The sequence below is a fragment of the Microcaecilia unicolor genome, chromosome 2 (genome assembly GCF_901765095.1).
Source record: "Microcaecilia unicolor chromosome 2, aMicUni1.1, whole genome shotgun sequence".
NCBI lineage: Eukaryota > Metazoa > Chordata > Amphibia > Gymnophiona > Siphonopidae > Microcaecilia > Microcaecilia unicolor.
Window position 1 is genome coordinate 288,392,551 of NC_044032.1, and position 20,196 is coordinate 288,412,746.

Below are 20,196 nucleotides of genomic sequence, written 5' to 3' on the forward strand. Positions count from 1 at the left end.
TTTCCGGCTGGAGGCTTCATAGAACGTTGGGGTTGCCTTTTATATATATAGATGTTGAAACACCCACAAATGGGGGGACCTCTGTGATTCTGAGAGCAGAGAAAAAGTAGCAGAGGAGGACACAGCAGGTAGGAACTGCTGCCTGTCAACTCCTCCTGCCCCCTGAAGGGCAATACACAAGAAATTAAGAGAACCCAAACTGTGGATCAGGAACCGAAATGATGTAACAAAATCCATGTTTGGGGTCATGACCTGGTTGGGCTCTTTATAGGTGCATCATTATTCTATTCCTCCAGGGGGCCACACAATTTTATTTGGCTGCGATAATGGGGTCACAGCCACAAAAAGATCGATAAGCACTGGAATAGACAGATAGACCTTGGGTACCCCTTCCTGCTCTTGACTTATCAAGGAAACATCTGCTTTATGAACCATTTAAACTGTATTTCAAGTCTGTTTTATTGAGTCAACCATAACAGTACAATTCACCATCATCAGCAGGGCGTCAGCTTTGTACAACAGACATTTTACCTTTTTCCTTCTCCTCCAAACTTCCCTATCAATTTTAAACATCCCATCCACCCCTGCTTACCTGTGGTGGTAGGGGAGGGAGAACACTTGGTGCCCACCCACTTCTTGCCCAGGCCCACCCAAAATCTGTTATCTGGCTACGCCCCTGCAACAAATGACCACAGGCATGAAAGCATCAGCCTTGATAACATATACAAAGGCTCTCGTTCCACAAGGTTCTGCCCTGTTGGCAATGATATTTAATCTTTGGGTCCTTTTTTAGATGTGTTACGTGATCTGGGAATCAAATACCATATCTAATGATCTATTTTTTTTATACCACACCTTAGCAAAAATCATTTAAGGCAAGCTACAATTAAAACAATATGCAACAAAGGACATTTAATAACTATACAAACAGACCCACCCCATTAAAACCCATTCATGTTATACTTAATCAGTCCAATCTAACTCCCAGTCAGTGTTAAGTACATAAGTACAAAAGTACATAAGTATTGCCATACTGGGAAAGACTAAAGGTCCATCAAGCCCAGCATCCTGTTTCCAACAGTGACCAATCCAGGTCACAAATACCTGGCAAGATTCCAAAAATGTACAAAACATTTTATACTGCTTATCCCAGAAATAGTGGATTTTCCCCAAGTCCATTTAATAATGGTCTATGGACTTTTCCTTTAGGAAGCCGTCCAAACCTTTTTTAAACTCCGCTAAGCTAACCACCTTTACCACATTCTCTGGCAACGAATTCCAGAGTTTAATTACACATTGAGTGAAGAAAACTTTTCTCGGATTCATTTTACATTTACTACAATGTAGCTTCATCGCATGCCCCCTAGTCCTAGTATTTTTGGAAAGCGTGAACAGATGCTTCACATCTACCCATTCAACTCCACTCATTATTTTATAGACCTCTATCATATCTCCCCCTCAGCCGTCTTTTCTCCAAGCTGAAGAGCCCTAGCTGCTTTAGCCTTTCCTCATAGGGAAGTCGTCCTATCCCCTTTATCATTTTCGTCGCCCTTCTCTGCACCTTTTCTAATTCCACTATATCTTTTTTGAGATGCGGCAACCAGAATTGAATGCAATATTCGAGGTGTGGTCGCACCATGGAGCGATACAAAGGCATTATAGCATCTTCATTTTTCTTTTCCCTCTAAGGTGAGCGTGTAAGCGATTGCTCATACATTCCAGGAGCTTCACTCATATTTTTTACATGGTCACTCACAAACTGTCACATCCCTCCCCTGTATTCCCCTCCCCCAATGCCCCTGGAAAGTCAGGACACCAAACCTAACCCATGAGAAAAAATGCTATGAAAGTAATCTGTATCCATCATTAAACCTGGACATGGCTTCCTGTGAGGGCCTGCGACCTTCATCGGGGTGGCGTCCATGTCTCTGCAGTTCCTTCAGTGTCGGCTGATGCCAGCTTCTGGGTGTGCGCATGCATGTGCACGCATGCTGAAGTGACTTAGAAACATAGAAACATGATGGCAGATAAAGGCCATATGACCCATCCAGTCTGCCCATCCTCTGTAACCCTAATTCCACATCACTCATACACTTACTCACAGGAATATGTACACGAAGAGGCTTATTTTCAAAGCACTTAGCCTCCCAAAGTTCCATAGAAACCTATGGAACTTAGCCTCCCAAAGTGCTTTGAAAATATGCCTCCATATATCTCTGTGTCTTAACACTGCCCTTTAAACTTCCCATTGTCTCTTTCCAACGTTTCAATGTTGATGTCCCATTGTTATATTCTTAATGATACTTCGATGGTTTCACAAAACTTGTACAATGTAACCTATAACCAAGCTGTAACAAATGTATTTCCATTATTCATATCTTATTGTAAGCCACACTTAGCCTGCAAAGAGGTGGGAAAATGTGGGATACAAATGCAATAAATAAATAAAATAAATAAATTCTTCCTGTTCCTAAGTGATCCCACATGCTTATCCCATGCCTTTTTAAATTCTGGAACAGTCCTCGACTCCACCACCTCCACCACCTCCACCGGGAGGCCATTCCACGCCTCCACCACCCTTTCTGTGAAATAGTACTTCCTTTGTCTTATGCCCCCTCATTTGAAAAAGGCTCTCTTCCTGTACATAAATGCCCTTGAGATATTTAAACATTTCTATCATGTCTCCTCTCTCCCTCCTCTCTTCCAGCGTATACATGTTGAGGTTCATAAGCCTGTCCCTATAATTTTTGCATTCAAGACCGCTTACTAATTTCGTAGCCGCCCTCTGGACCGACTCCATCCTGTTTATATCTTTCCGTAGGTGCGGTCTCCAGAACTGCACGCAGTTCTCCAAATGAGACCTCACCAGAGACTTATACAACGGCACTATCACCTCCTTTTTCCTGCTGGTCATGCCTCTCTTTATGCACCCAAGCATAAGGAGTGGTGGCACTGCCTGATACATGGGAATTTCTTTTCTAATTATGGTATAGGGAGATTGGATGAGGGGTCGGGGGGAGGGTGTTACTATGTGATAGTCCGTAATTGTGGGGCAACAATGGGTAGAGGGTTGTGGGAATAAGGGGGTAAAAGGGGGTGACGATTAAAGCACTATTTGGTAGGCGTGAGGTTTTTTTCTTTGTTTTTTCACAAGTGGGAAGATGGGTGGCAAATGTGGCAGCATGGTAGGCATAGACTCACCTAACAGAAACACACAGACTCCACTTTCAAAATTAAATTATAAAACTAAATCTTTAAACGACCCACTTTAAACAAGTTTTTTTTTTAATTGTGCTAATACTGGCGCTCAAAAATTAATGTGTTTTTTTTTAACACAAAATTACATTATAAAACGAAGGGGTATGTTTACTAAGGCGCGTTAGCATTTTTAACGCGCCTATAAAGTTAAGGCAGGTTAAACGCTAATGTGCCAATACATTCCTATAGGTGTATTAGCGTTTTAACATGCGTTAGCATTTAATGTGTGTTAAAAACACTAACGCGCCTATAGTGCGCCTTTATAAATACAGGCATAAATCTTTAAATGACCCAATTTAAACAAGTTTTTAAAAAAATTGTGCTAATACTGGCATCAATTTACCACCTGGCTACCATGTGGCCTTAATGGTAATTTAATTTTTGACGCACATCCGTGGTAATCAGCATTTTACGTGCATAGACCATTACCGCTGGTTACCGTGTGAGACCTTACCGCTAGGCCAATGGCTAGCAGTAAGGGCTCAGACCCAAAATGGACGCATGGCAATTTTAATTTTGCCGAACGTCCATTTTCCGCAAAAATTTTAAAAAGGCATTTTTTACAGGTACACTGAAAAATGATTCTGCCTTCTGCATGTGCCCAAAACATGCATCTACACTCCTGCAGGCCATCTTTCAGCGCACCTTTGTAAAAGGGCCCCTTATTTTGCTGTAGTTCAGATGACATGAGAATCAGAGAGTATTGTTTGAATGGTGCCTTCCATGTTTTTGAATGCACGTTATTTGTGGCTAATTTCGTTATCTCTGAAGTGTTTTGCTGCCCTGTTGCCAACTTGTGGCTTCAATAAAAGTATTAAACTATAAAGATAACACAATGATTAAAAATGTAATTATTGAACTTTAAACACAATCTTAATACTAGTTTGTTAAATGGTATTTCTTGACAATTTTTGTGCCTTGTCAGTGTGCCGCAAGGTGAAAAAGGTTGAAAATCACTGCGCTTCAGAAAGATTCCCAGTGGAAGAAGATTCCACAATCCGGGGAAAAAATGAGCAGATGTTTGCATTCAATTGAAAAGCACATGATAGAAATCTGGTACGTTAAGAAATCTCTGTGATGCACAGAAGAATAGCATTGAAGTCAGATAACAGAGAAGGACAGAAAGACCTGCAGAAAATACTAAGCATAAAGCCTTGAACTTGACCCAGTGATCATCAGCTGGAAGCCAACAAAATTACAAAAGACTTGGAGAGAGATGATCTCTAGAATTATTTGCTGTCAGTAATTTTACAGCAGTATTCTGAAGATTTTTTAACTTTAGTACTTGGGAAGACTTATTATATTTAAATCTCTTTATTGTCATTGAAGATAAATGGCAAAAAAACACTTTCAAACAGCAATATGACTCAGAAAAGAAGTAAATATCATCCTACATACAGTCAATGAACAAATTTAATCCCTTTCCAGTCCCCACCTAATTGGGAAGACAATTATAAAGACAATTACAGTCATCTAGCTCGCTGGAAATAAGTCCGTAAATTATTAAGTAAGATCCTTTGGTGATTGAAACAGTCCCACCTCTTTACAGATATCATGTTTTTGCCTATGAAGAAGGATTTGCTCATAACTCTGGATGATGTTGCAAAAGGTAAGCCAGCCAGGGTCAGCCCAACCATTAGGCAAGACTAGGCGGAAACCTAGGGCAGCATCTTCTTGGAGGCGGCAAACAGCAGCTTCAGTGAAAGCAAAACAGTAGGTCCTCTCAGCCACACTAACTCAAAGACCCATCAGCATGTAGTTTAACCTGCTATTTTGTAGAATATATATGTGATGATCATTATTGTTGAATTTAATTATCAAAGTCTGTGGGGGGGGGGGGGGGGGCAACAGGCTAAGGGCCTGAAAGTTAATTGAGGGGCGTATAAGGCTAAAGGTTCACCTAGGGCACCCACTTCCCTTCCACTGGCTCTATGACAGCAATCTCTTCTTGGATTACAGCCAATACTCCCCATATTCAAACCTATTTAACCGGCCAGGAATGGCTCCTGGCTGGTTAAATAGCGTTTAACCACCTAACCATGGATATTCAGTGGGAGATAATTGGCTATCTCCTGCTGAATATCCCGCGTAAAGCTAGCCACTAACTGGCTATATCACGTGACATAGCCAGTAAGGCGCCAAACTGGCTATATTGAGCAGTCAAAATAGACCACTTAAACAGAAGGCCTATCTTTTTATTTTTTAATTTTAAATTTTAATTATTAATAATAACACTGTATACAGCATAGCTGGTTAACTTTTTAGTGACCAAAATAAACCCAGATATTCAATGCTGGTTGCTGGAAATGGTCTAGCACCAACATCTCTACGGCAACATGTAAGCCACATTGAGCCTGCGAATAGGTGGGAAAATGTGGGGTACAAATGTAACAAATAAATAAAATTTCCGGGTTTAACACCGGTGGCAGACAGCAAACATGCTACCTGCCACTGGCTGAATGTCGGGCCCCAATATGTTTATTACATTTGTATCCCACATTTTCCCACCTATTTGCAGGCTCAACGTGGCTTATATAGTACCGTAATGGCATTCGCCAAGTCCGATAAATGAACAAATACAAGGTGATATTGTGGTCGAATAAAGGTACCTGTGTTTCAGGTATAGTGGGGATCGAGGAGAGGAAAGGTTATATAGTATCCATTACGAGCTTTGGTTTTGCTGTGTTGCAGAGTGTAGGTATTTATGTGGGTCAGTGGGGTATGCCTTTTTGAACAGGTTGGTTTTTAGTGATTTCCTCAAGTTAAGGTAGTCGTAGATAGTTGTCACAGCTTTTGGCAATGCATTCCATAGTTTTGTGCTTATATAGGAGAAGATGGATGCATAGGTTGCTTTGTATTTAAGTCCTTTGCAGTTTGGGTAGTGAAGGTTTAGGTATATTCGAGATGATCTGGTTATGTTTCTGATTGGTAGCTCTATGAGGTCTGTCATGTATCCTGGGACTTGGCCGTAGACAAGTTTGTGGACTAGGGTGCAGATTTTGAAGGTTATATGTTCTTTGATTGGAAGCCAGTGCAGTTTTTCTCAGAGGGGTTTGGCACTTTCGAATCGCGATTTACCAAATATTAGCCTGGCTGCTGTGTTTTGAGCAGCCTGGAGTTTCTTAGTGAGTTGTTCTTTGCATCCCGCGTAGATTCCGTTGCAGTAGTCTGCATGCCTTAGTACCATTGATTGTATTAGGTTACGAAATATTTCCCTCGGGAAGAAAACTATGGTAAAACACTATGGAATTTTTGTCACCCAGGCTCTGGCTGATAACTAATTTGTTTGATTTCAGAAAAAAAGTGAAGGCATTTCTGATTGTTGAAGTTTTCATCTTGGGTGTTTGATATGTGAGTAGCCTGTAGTAGGTTCAGGGCTTATTTGCTTTCATATTCAGTAAGTTGTTTGATGCATTTCCAATAATTATTGCTTTTCTGGAATCTGCAGAGAACCAACAGGATCAGCAGAATATAAATGATTTGAAATAAATAAATATTGGGAAACATTTGAGTTTGCTTTATAGAAGGCACACAGGTGCTAGAGTCTGCTCATCTACCCCATTACAAGGCTTTGTTCTGCCTCCACATCCAAACTTCCATCCACAAAGGGTTACTTTTTATTTGTTTCCCTTAGGCCTCTATCCTGAAAACCAAGTTGTTTAAAACTCAGAGCAACCCTAGAGGGCGATCCAAGATGGCGGTGTAACAGGTTGCACGGAATAGCAGCTCTACCCGATTAGGCAAATTGTACTCTTCATGAAAGAATGCCTCACACTAAAAGAAAGGGGGTTACGCAGGTAGTTCCCCCACCTACCTCGACTCCCTTGGCGCTTCAATGGGCCTCGCGCACTACTTCGCTCCAGTCTCCCATGTAATAGGAGATACAGATCCTATAGTAGGGTTCTCTGGGGAAGCGGAGACCTTACAAGGAGAGGAAATATCCCTTTCACCACCAACAACTGTGAAACCTCCTTGCCCGGCGTCTGCAACGGAGCCCAAGGAACAGCGACGTCCTACCAAAAGTGTATCGGGCAAAGCAACCAGTGAGGGGAGGGAAGCGTTGGAGAAGACGCCGAGAGCAGAAGTAAGAACCGTAGGAGCAGTGAAGGAGGTAAATCTCGAAATGATATAGACAATGTTGAATAAAATGGATGTGACACTACAGAGAAATTCTGGAGAAGTTAGTACTTTTGAAAAAAGATTTCAAGAATTGAACTTTAAAGTAGATCAGCTAAAATTAAATATTGCTGAAAAAGTAACAGATCTTCAGAACAAAGTTGATTCTTTTCAAGAATTTAAACCTAGCGTGGTTTTAAAGACAGTATTGACATTCGAAGGAAAATGGAACAAATTGAGAATTTCAACAGAAGGTTAAACTTGAGACTATTAAATTTTCCCAAGCTCCTGGGGGTTAATCCTCATGACTTGTTCAAAAAATACCTTAATGACGTTTTGAAAATGCCCCTAGAAGCGATTCCGGCTGTAAATAAGATTTATTATATTACAACCCCCAGAGGAGAGAATGGGAAAAAATAAGATGGATTGCACGCTAATTTAGATCTTGATAATATATCACTAATCTTAGAGCAATCAGTGGAAGAAAATACAGAAAGGTCAACTTTTATTGTTTCTTTAATCTTCGAACAGGATTTGAATAACATTATGAAACTTTATTTTAAAAATCTTCGAACCTGTTTTGCTGGAGCAAAAGTACAAATCTTCCCTGTCATCACAAAATCGACCCAACAAAGAAGAAAAGCCTTTTTGGCAATGAAAGCAAGAACGTCCGAGATAGGCGGGACGTTTTTCCTTGCCTGTACGTGCAAATGTCTAGTTAGGTTGGGTCAAGTTAAATACACCTTTTATTCACCAGATAGTCTTAAATAATTTCTAGATTCAAAACAACTGTAAGATAGAGTAAAATGGGAGTATTTATGCCACCTTGTTTATTTTAGAATAATGAATGACTAATAATTCTTCCCAAATTCAGATCGCTCTATGATCTTAATGGGGTCTAAGGAAGCATGAATGTTTGTGGTTATAAGATATTGAAAAGTTTATTATTACTTTTTTCCTTTGCCAAATTTTGTATGATGAGTTATTATTTCTTATTATTTAATATTGCTTTATTCCAAAACAAGTGTATTCTTGCTAAAAGCGAAAATTAATAAACAAATTGAAAACATAAAACTCAGAGCAACCCTAAACCTAGCTGGCCTCTCTCATCCACACAGTTCCTATTATTTCCTAGGGAAAAAAGGATTTTCCAGACTCCTAAAAACATCTATCGTAGACCAACAATACACAACAGAAGCTATCGCAAAATTAATCAAATTCATTCTAACTCACAACTATTTCTGCTTCAACAACAATATCTCTCTGCAAATCATGGGCACTGCTATGGGTGTCAGGATGGCGCCACAATATAGAAACCTTTTCATGGCAGAATTGGACCTTTTCATGGCAGAACTGGAAGAGACATTTTTGAAATGCATATCAGACTAAACTCCTAAAATACTATTGGTATATTGATGACATTTTTATGATTTGGACTGAGGGGAAAAAAAGACTCTCAAACAATTATATAGTTCTTTCAATGCATAGCATCTTTCAATCAAATTCAAAATTGACCATTACACAGACAAGGTATAGAAAAGGGTGACGAAAACGATAAAGGGGATGGGACAACTTTCCTATGAGGAAAGGCTAAAGCGGCTAGGGCTCTTCAGCTTGGAGAAGAGATGGCTGAGGGGAGATATGATAGAGGTTTATAAATTACTGAGTGGAGTGGAGCAGGTAGATGTGAATCACCTGTTTATTCTTTTCAAAAATACTAGGACTAGGGGGCATGCAAAGAATCTACTAAGTAGTAAATTTAAATCGAAACGGAGAAAATATTTCTTAACTTAGAGGGTCTATCCCCAACACAAGTCTGCCTGCATCTGCTGCTCGTGCTCTACGCTAGCACCCTCCTCCCACCGACTGAGTTACAACTGCCTCTGGGCGAGTCTCTCGCTCTCAAATTATCCCCAGTGATTTCTAGGTTACTGGGGCCACACTCCCAGTGGTCCCCCAGTTTCCAAAAAGCACTCACAGACACAACACACAAACCACCAGGATTCTTTATCAGTCCAGACAGCACAGTCAACAAATTAAACAAGTTTATTGTCACACTGGAACAGTAACAAAAAAATGTGCAATCAGCAAACAATAAAAGGTAACTGAAACATTGATCTATTATAAAACTAGCTAAACATCTATATACTGTCTAACTAGTACCTGGGAAGGTCAGGCCATATGATTCACTGAGCCTCGGCAAACAGATCTGTCTTTCTTTCCTCCCAGGCTAAGACTGAGCTCAAAACCAGTAAAGTACAAATTAGATGACCTCCTGGGCCAATCAGATTCCAATTAACAAGATTTCAAATATATACTGCTTCTAGCTTCCTGTTTGTGTCAAACTAAAGAAAAAAACACTCGCAAGCAGATGATCAAAACCCCGCGCTGTTCCAAACAGCGCTCCAAAAATAGCGCTGGAACAGCATGGGGCATTATTAGACCTATGATTAGAGATAATTGCATGTAAATTTAAGCACACAATTATCTCTGATCATGGGGTAGAAGTGCGGGAGAATTGTGCCTGAGCATGCGCTCAGCACAATCCTCCTGCACTTGTTTGACAGGTCTGGGCTGTCAAAAGCCCAAACCTGTCAAACACAGGGGCTGGAGGTCCAGGCCCCAACTACCCCTGCCCCAAGCAACGGGCTGGAGGTCCGGTGGACCTCTGGTCCCCCAGACAGTCCCCCTGACGATCCCCCCCCCCAGGTTCAGGGAGGGCTGGAGATCCAGTGGGTCTCCAGCCCCCCTAACTCCCCCAGCAAAGGGTCCCTGGTGGTCCAGTCTCTACCTACCCCCCTACCCCCTACCTTGTGGGTTGGAGGAGGGAGGTAGCCTACCTCCCTCCTTTTCCTTCAATGCCGCAAAATGGCAGTGTCCAGCCCTACTCAGTGTATCCTGGGATGCGCTGGGCGAGGCTATACACCACCTGCTGGCCAAATAGTAGAAATACACTTCAGAACATACTCAATGCAGGAAAATATCCAATAGATTTTACAGGCTTAGAACACACTGTTTCTTTACAGTGGTAAAAGCAGTTAGCTTAGCAGGGTTTAGATAATTTCCTAAACTAAAAGTCCATAAGCCATTATTAAGATCGACTTAGGAAAATCCGTGACTTATTCTAGGATAAGCAGCATAAAATCTGTTTTGCTGTTCTGGGACCTTGCCAGGTACTTGTGACCTGGATTAGCCACTGTTAAACGAAACAGGATACTTGAAGGACCTTCAGTCTGTCCCAGTATGGCAATGCTTCTGTTCTTAAAAGTCTACTTTCTAGGACACCACACTTTCTATCTCAAAAACGATATAGTGGAATTAGAAAACGTACAGTGAAGGTGACAAAAATGATAAAGGAGATGGGACAAATTCCCTATGAGGAAAGGCTAAAGCGGCTAGGGTTCTTTAGTTTGGAGAAAAGATGGCTGAGGGGAGATATGATAGAGGTCTATAAAATAATGAGTGGAGTGGAATGGGTAGACGTGAATCTCTTGTAAAATTAGTTTATCTTGTTGGGCAGACTGGATGGACCATTCAGGTCTTTATCTGCTGTCATTTACTATGTTACTCTTTCAAAAAATACAGGAACTAGGGGGCACACAATGAAGCTACAAAGTAGTAAATTTAAAATGAATTGGAGAAAATATTCACTCACTCAATGTGTAATTAAACTCTGGAATTCGTTGTCAGAGAATGGAGTAAAAGCAATTAGCTTAGCGGGGTTTAAAAAAGGTTTGGCTAGCTTCCTAAAAGAAAAGTCCATAAGCCATTATTAAAATGGACTTCGGGAAAATCCACTGCTTATTTCTAGAATAAGCAGCATAAAATGTATTGTACTGTTTTGAGATCTTGCCAGGTACTTGTAACCTGGATTGGCCACTGTTGGAAACAGGATGCTGGGCTTGATGGACTTTTGGTCTGTCCCAGTATGGCGATATTTATGTTTTTATGGAGACTAGGGGTCAGAGAGGCCATCTGGATCCTCTGCTGATGCTCTGGAGCTGACTAGGGCATCCAGAACCCCTAAATCCCTCCTGCAGCACTTGGCCCCCAGAATGGGGCCCCAGTTGGAGTCATCCAGGCCCCTAGGGCTCAAACACTGGCCAAGGGACCAGCATGTATCTGCAGGGCTTGGTTAACCATTTGGGTTAAACTGTAGAGCCAAAAAACACAAGGACTCCCCCTCCCACCACCAATGCAGGTAGACCCAATGTGGGTAGGAAGGAAAGGACCCCACCCCCACCCCACCAAGCCATGATAGGGACTGAGAAGGCTTCAAGGCAAAATACAAGTATGGGCAAGATGGCCACCATTCCCGCTAAAGGCATTGGGACTGCGGGTCCCAATGCTTCAGTGTGGGAAAGAGAAACAGCAGTCCGGCAGTCCCCCTGGTCCCCTTTCCCTGAAGCCATTTCCAAAGTTAGAAATGGCCTGTCACAAGAGGGGCAGACAGAGCCAGCAGCTGTACTAACCTGCCAACCCTTGCAGACTGTGCAGCATATGCTGGCATGTATATCCAGTTATGTAGCAGGAGTGTGCATGCCTTGCCACTCAGGCTTACCTCGGCCAGGGTCTCTGATGTTTTCGCCATCCCCCTACTCTCTCAGGTGCGCTTTGCTTCTTTAAAAAAATATTTTTTTTGCTATTAGCTTTATTCCCTGATGTGGAAGATTAGCTTTCCTTCTCCCAGTGCCCCTCCCCTTTGAAATATTTTGTTCTCATCTCCCTGCTTTCTTCTTCCCCATCACGGAATAAAGCTAAGCCAGGCAAACCCAATTAGGCTTTTTTTACATTGCCTAGGAGCTGAAGGGGGAGTCTGGAGGGGGTGGGGGGGGGGGGTGAGGGGACACCCAAACAGGTTGTATGGACAAGGAGGGATGGGGGAATAGGGACCTGGCTACACCCCTCAGGCAGGGTTCTGCAGGCTCAAGCCAATACCTCACCTAGTGGCCACTAAAAAGCGCGACTGGGGGCAGCGGAAACCAACTATGCCCTCAAATCAGGTCTGGTCCAGAGACCAGGTAACCTGGGAGTGGACATTAGGCTCAACCATGCTTCAGAGCCTTTGGCAAGCAGAGTGGGGAGCTAGGCCAGGGACCAGGAGCACTAGTCAGAACCATCTGCTAGAGGTACAGAAAATGCTGAAACTTTCCTCTGAGAACCAGCAGATTATACTGGTAAGATCACTGGTAGGGCCGGCCTTAGCAATTGCAGGGCCCTGTGCGGACTAGTCTAGTGGGGGCTCTCTGGCAATCTGCCTTGTCATGCCGAAACTCCCTCCCCCATTCATAAGTTTTAATGAAACCGATCTAGAGTAGGGGAGGCCTGCCATCCTGTGAATGGTCAGCTTCTGCGCATGCATGGCGGTGGGAGGGGGGGTGGTATGGTGGTGCAGGACCACTTCCGCTGGCATGATGTGGGGCCCACTGGAGCACGGGGCCCTGTAAGGCAGTGGCGTAGCCACAGGTGGGCTCAAGCCCACCCAACAGTAGCACATGTTTAGTGGTAGCTGGTGGAGATCTCAAGCTCTGTCAGCTGAAGACTTTCCCCTGATAGTAACAAAATTCTACTCTCCACAATACTGGCACCTGCGCATACTCAGTTTTCAGCGCATGCCTGCTGCAGACTGCCAAGGTGGAAAGAAGCATTTTCCTGCCAGCTGACATATTTTTTTGGTGGTGGTGGTGATAATGGTGGGGGGGGGGGGGTGGGGGGGGGGTGGGGGGGGGGGGGGGGGGGGGAGGAGAACATTTGGTGCCCACCCACTTCTTACCTAGGTCCACCCAAAAACTGCTGTCTGGCTACGCCCCTGCTGTAAGGCTGTCCCTGTCGCCCCTGCCTAAGACTGGCCTTGGTCACTGGCAAAGATCAGCTTTTTCTCTGCCTCCATTTGTGCAGAACAGTATGGCCAGATGACTAGGAAGTCTCATTTACTACTCTTGCTACATACATTACATCCTTACACTGTTTATACGCACCTGCTGGTATTATCCCTATCCGGAGCGAGGAAGGCACCAGAGCGGAATCTGTGCTGTTCTCCGATATTCCCACTTCCTTCTGAGTTCGGTTAATCAGACCATGCATTAGCTCACTGAACATTCCATCTCCACCCACACAAACAAGCCTGGGACAAAGGGAAGAAAGAGGGATTTTGGGTTATGTAGTTATCTGTCACATCGTCTGATAACATAGTAAACATAGTAAATGACAGCGCATAAAGACCTGTATGGTCCATCCAGTCTGCCCAGCAAGATAAACAACAGAAAATGCTTTGAAAATATTCCCTTTCTGAAGAATAACCCACCAGGGTACTCCTTCTGAGCATGCCCAATTCATTCCTCATCAAACATATCACGGGGATAGTTTTCAGCAGTGTGCCAAGATGCAAATTCTGTATCTGCAAATGTTATAGGTAAATTCCAAAGGACATACAATTTTCACTGGAAGTTTGCTTCTGTATGGACTTTGCACCAGTGATATAGCCAATGACTAATGGGCACTCACAGATTTAAATGTGCAGTTTATTCTCCGGGAACGTCCCTTGGTAAACCTCGAGACATTTAAAGGGGCTGATTTTCAAACAGGCCTGTACATGCCTCAAAATAAATGCACATTAGCCAATGTGTCACAACCCAGACCCTGCCCTCAACCACTCACACATGCAAATTTATACTTCAGGAAATGAAGACATCGTACCCATCCAGGCCTTGCAGGTCCTTTTCCAGAATATGGTCTCGTGCCTGGTTGGCTCTTGCTGTTTCTGATTCAGATGAAAGAACAGGAGATCAAAACAGAAGATACTGGTGTTATTACACCACAAGCTAAGTCCTTCACACTACAGCAAAGGACAGACAAAAGAAGCAGTCAAAGAGGCCAGAAAGCAGGGCCGGCTCAACAGGTTGTGACGCATTGAGCCAACCTTTACTTTTGCGCCCCCATGTCCTGCTTCCCACTGGCCCCACCCCTGCAGACCATCTCCCACCTGTCTCACCCCTCTAGAATATGTTCCCCTTTTCTCCCAGCTTTCCTCCTCCTAGTCCCCTGGAATATTTTCTTCTCCCTGCTTTCCTTCCAGGCTCACCCATCATTTTTCTTCTTGTGTCCCCGCTTTCTTCTCACATCCCCCCCGGCCCCCCTGAAATAGATTTTCTCCTCCCTTGACCCTGTCCAGCACCTATACCCTCTCCCCATCATCGGCCTCTGAACTCTCCTCACATCTCTCTCTAGTCTGAGATCTGCTGCCCTTCAACCCCCTCTCCTCTGCTTTCAGGGCCTCCAAACCCACACCCACTCCTAATTCCCGGCTGCCAAACCTCTTTCCGAACCCTTCCGGGGTTGCCTCTACCTCCTGGTGTCTCACCGAGTCTGCTGCTGTTCCCTGACCAAAAAAAATGAAACAGTAAGTGTGGGGTCATTCAGACTCAGGCACATGTCCAACACCTTGCCGGTCCCGCCCTCTCTGACGTGAACCTTTGACATATGCTTTCAGAGGGGGAGGGATCAGTAAGGTACTGGAAGTGCGCTCAAGTCTGAATGACTTTGCGCTCACTGTCTCCTTTTTTCAGGAAGCAGTAGCAGACTCGGTGAGATGCCTGGAGGCAGAGTCGGTCCTGAAGAGGTGGAAAGGAGGGCTGGTGGCCCCAGAAGCGGTTGAGGGGGTGGGGTGGAGGTGGCACCAAAGGAAGAGACAGCAAGTTGCTGCTGCAGGGAAGCAGGTGAGGCAGGCTTTTGACACCCTTGAGGCTTGGTGCTCTGAGCCAGTGCCTCACCTGGTCCATGCCTTGAGCTAGAACTGCCAGAAAGAGAATGCAATCTCGGGTGCTTTACCAATAACTGTGCTTTTGATGCCAGCAAGTTCAAAGAGTGGAGCAATCTGTGTCTGGAAAACCATCCTGGCTTGCCCTCTGCCTCCAATGGGATTGATAAAGACAAGCAGATTCCTGGGACGGCTTCCACCTGAGAGAAAACAAATTTTCTATGTAAAATATGCTTTAAAATAATTACATATGCGGAACACCCATCATACATCACTGGTGATTGTAAATGATTTTGCTTTTAATTATGGAAAGATATAACATTCAGGATCTTACATTTGTAAAGTGTTCAAAATATTAGGTCAAACCACTTAAATAAAGGTAAAAATTAATGTATATCTTAATGCTTAAGTAAAAGTACAGTGATGAACACATTAAGAATTTACTTAAGTGAAAGTAAAAATGTTATTGATTATCAGGGTAGGCTGAAGAGGCTGGGGCTCTTCAGCTTGGAGAAAAGGCGGCTGAGGGGAGGTATGATAGAGGTCTATAAGATAATGAGTGGAATGGAACGGGTCGATGTGGAGCGTCTGTTTACGCTTTTCAAAAATACTAGGACAAGGGGGCATGCAATGAAGCTGCAGTGTGGTAAATTTAAAACGAATCAGAGGACATTTTTCTTCACTCAACACATAGTTGAACTCTGGAATTCGCTGCCAGAAAAGGTGGTTAAGGCTGTTAACTTAGCGGACTTCAAAAAAGGGTTGGACGGTTTCCTGGAGGAAAAGGCCATAGAATGTTATTGAATGGACGAGGGAATACAGTATTTCTAGGATGGGCGGGACAAATTGCTTGTCCTAAATGGGAGCGCCTAAATTTTAGTCACAGGCAAGGCACGTGAGCATATTCTGTAAACTACATGTAACTTTAGGTGTCGTTTATAGAATCACACTAACCGCGTGGTTTTTCAATGCCAATTTTGAAGGCGCCATTTATAGAATTTGGCCCTATAAGAACAACACAATTGCCTGTGATTGTTGAACTAGTTACTGGTCTCCAGCCAAACAGAATAGTGATGAGTGTTGGTGACACGGTGCTGGGCTCGATGGACCCTTGGTCTGTCCCAGCATGGCGATGCTTATGCACTTATATAATACTTGTTGAGTAAAAAGTAAGAGTATTGCAACTACAATGAATGCAACTATTATTAACATTTTTACCCAACAACTTTATTGCTCTACAATTTAATCCACTTTGCTTTTAGTAAAACTACATTTTTGAAAATGACTGTTACAAGTGCACTTGTAAGTGATTAATCCAACACAGATTGAAAAGGTTTTCAACAACTGCACTAGCAGCAAGTGGATTGTTCAGTCTGATAAAAAGTTCTTTCAGATCAGACCAGGTTGCAGTATTTGACTGGGGCCCAGATGCACCTAAGTACATAAGTGTTGCCATACTGGGTCAGACCGAAGGTCCATCAAGCCCAGTATCCTATTTCCAACAGTGGCCAATCCAGGTCACAAGTACCTGGCAAGATCCCAAAATAGTACAATACATTTTATGCTGCTTATCTTAGAAATAAGCAGCGGATTTTCCCATTTTAATAATGGCTTACGGACTTTTCTTTTACGAAGATATCCAAATCTTTTACACACCCCACAACTGCTTTTACCACATTTTCTGGCAACGAATTCCGGAATTTAATTACACGTTGAGTAAGGAAATATTTTCTCCAATTCGTTTTAAATTTACTACTTTGTAGCTTCACTGTGTGTCCCATAGTCCTAGTATTTTTGGAAAGAGTAAACAAGTGATTCACGCCTACCCGTTCCACTCCACTCAATATTTTATAGACCTCTATCGTATCTCCCCCTCAGCCGTCTTTTCTCCAAGCTGAAGAGCCCAAGCCATTTCACCCTTTCCTCATAGGGAAGTCGGCCCACCCCCCTTTATCATTTTCGTCGCCCTTCTCCATACCTTTTCTAATTCCACTATATCTTTTATGAGATGCAGTGATCAGAACTGCATACAATATTCAAGGTGCAGTCGCACTACGGAGCGATATAAAGGCATTATATCATCCTCGTTTTTATTTTTCATTCCTTTCCAAATAATACCTAACATTCTATTTGCTTTCTTTGCTGCCACCACACACTGAACACAAAACCTAAGGAGCCAGCAATGAGGTTTTTACACTGGTTCTAGCCGGTTTAGCGAGCAGGGAGTACAGCGAGACATGCACAAAAGGGTTCTGCAACCTCTTTTCCTATCACAGTAGCAGCTAACGAAAATTGTACACAAAGTTATTATAATTAGCTAATTACTATACAAATGTGCATGCAAAGTGATGCACAGCCCTTTTCCAAGCCTTGCACAGAAGCAGCCCCGGGGGCAGGGAAGACACAAGTGCCCCAAGAAACCAATTTAAAAAGGGCTGTGTGAGTCAAACAGCACCAAAGAAAAGGAAATCTCCCCAAAAGGAAAAGACAAGCTAGAAGTAAACAAAAGGTCATAGCGCCTGTTGTGAAGTTATTTCCTCTGGCAGTGTCAAAAGAAAGTTAAATGAAGCTATACACTGGCTTTCATACAAGCAGCTTCTTTAAATGTATGAAAGCCATATACAAGCCTCGCTCTAAGTATGCGCAGAGCAGCCACACTTAGCAATTGGCCGTTCTGTGCAAACTCAGCTGACCGAATGGTTCCCCTCCCCCACCACCACCTCATTGAGCTGCTCGCTGCTTTTGCAAGTGGCTCATTTGCATGCGATTCACTTTGGAAATCACTCTGTATTTTCAAATCGGTAATTTTTACCGAGGTGGAAATACAGAGCGATTCTTTATGGGGACCTTTGTGTATCTGGGTCTATACGTTTTGATGAATGAAACACTTGACTTCTATATAGCAAAGAGTACTTTTATTTTTATTTTATTTATTTACTGCCTTTAACAAGAGATTCACCCAAAGTGGTGTACAGCTTTATCACCATTATTGTCATTATCATCTGTATTAGAAGTAGCGCTGTCTAATTCATCACTTGCATCTTAATCTTTATCATCAGCGTCATGCAGTTAGCAGGCTTTCACAAAGTTGGAATCACTGCCTATTATTGTTCTAACGATTTTTCGTCTGATGGCAAACTGAATATTTTCAAGAACTGATGCAAGAATGTCTAATGTATGAGAACCCTTCAGTCTTAAGGCCAGACAACAAGACTTCCTCTCTACTCTATCAATCCAATAGACAGTCACCCCAATGCAAAATTTTCCTTGGGATGAACAGCAGTTTGTTCTGGTAGAGACATATGTCTGTTCTCAGCTTCAGCTTCACCTGCGCTTCGAAGTGACCCAGCTCATCACTATTCTGTTTGGCTGGAGACCAGTAACTAGTTCAACAATCACAGGCAATTGTGTTGTTCTTATAGGGCCAAATTCTATAAATGGCGCCTTCAAAATTGGCATTGAAAAACCACGCGGTTAGCGTGATTCTATAAACGACACCTAAAGTTACATGTAGTTTACAGAATATGCTCACGTGCCATGCCTGTGACTAAAATTTAGGCGCTCCCATTTAGGCCACCTAAAACCAGGCCTAAATACTTGTGCCTAAATTAAGCTTAGATCAGGTGTATAGATAGAGCACCATTCACAGAAGAGAGTGTGTATGAACAGCTTGAAAAGCTAAAGGTGGATAAAGCCATGGAACCGGATGGGATCCACCCCAGGATATTGAGGGAGCTCAGAGAGGTTCTGGCGGGTCCTCTTAAAGATTTGTTTAACATATCCTTGCAGACGGGAGAGGTTCCGAAGGATTGGAAAACGGCGGAGTGGTGATAGGGAAGATGCTGGAAACTACAGGCCGGTAAGCCTCACTTCGATTATTGGAAAAGTAATGGAAGCGATGCTGAAGGAAAGGACAGTGAATTTCCTGGAAGCCAATAAGTTGCAAGATCCAAGACAACATGGTTTTACCAAAGGGAAATCGTGCCAAACGAATCTCATTGAGTTCTTTGATTGGGTGACAGGAGAACTGAATCAGGGACGAGCTATGGACGTAATCTACTTAGATTTCAGCAAAGCTTTTGACACAGTTCCCCACAGGAGGCTCTTAAATAAACTGGATGGGCTGAAGATAGGACCCGAAGTGGTGAACTGGATTAGGAACTGGTTGACGGACAGAAGCCAGAGGGTGGTGGTGAATGGAATTCGCTTGGAGGAGGGAAAGGTGAGTAGTGGTGTGCCTCAGGGATCGGTGCTGGGACCGATTCTGTTCAATATATTTGTGAGTGACATTGCCGAAGGGATAGAAGGTAAAGTTTGCCTATTTGCAGAAGATACTAAGATCTGCAACAGAGTGGACACCCGGGAGGGAGTGGAAAACATGAACAAGGATCTGAGGAAGCTAGAAGAATGGTCTAAGGTTTGGCAATTAAAATTCAATGCGAAGAAATGCAAAGTGATGCACTTAGGGAATAGAAACCCTCGGGAGATGTATGTGTTAGGCGGGGAGAATCTGATAGGTACGGACGGGGAGAAGGATCTTGGGGTGATAGTATCTGAGGATCTGAAGGCGACAAAACAGTGTGACAAGGCGGTGGCCGTAGCTAGAAGGTTAGGCTGTATAGAGAGAGGTGTGACCAGCAGAAGAAAGGAGGTGTTGATGCCCCTGTATAAGTCGTTGGTGAGGCCCCACCTAGAGTATTGTGTTCAGTTTTGGAGGCCGTACCTTGCGAAGGATGTAAAAAGAATTGAAGCTGTGCAAAGAAAAGCTACGAGAATGGTAAGGGATTTGCGTTACAAGACGTATGAGGAGAGACTTGATGACCTGAACATGTATACTCTGGAAGAAAGGAGAAACAGGGGTGATATGATACAGACGTTCAAATATTTGAAAAGTATTAATCCGCAAACGAACCTTTTCCGGAGGTGCGAAGGCGGTAGAACAAGAGGACATGAAATGAGATTGAAGGGAGGCAGACTCAAGAAAAATGTCGGGAAGTATTTTTTCACGGAGAGAGTAGTGGATGTTTGGAATGCCCTCCCGCGGGAGGTGGTGGAAATGAAAACGG

General features: G+C 43.3%; 1 pseudogene; it reads right to left on the bottom strand.

Moving 5' to 3' along the window:
- The window catches only part of LOC115463582, a 100,714-nt pseudogene that overhangs the window by 18,334 nt on the left and 62,184 nt on the right, over positions 1-20,196 (bottom strand).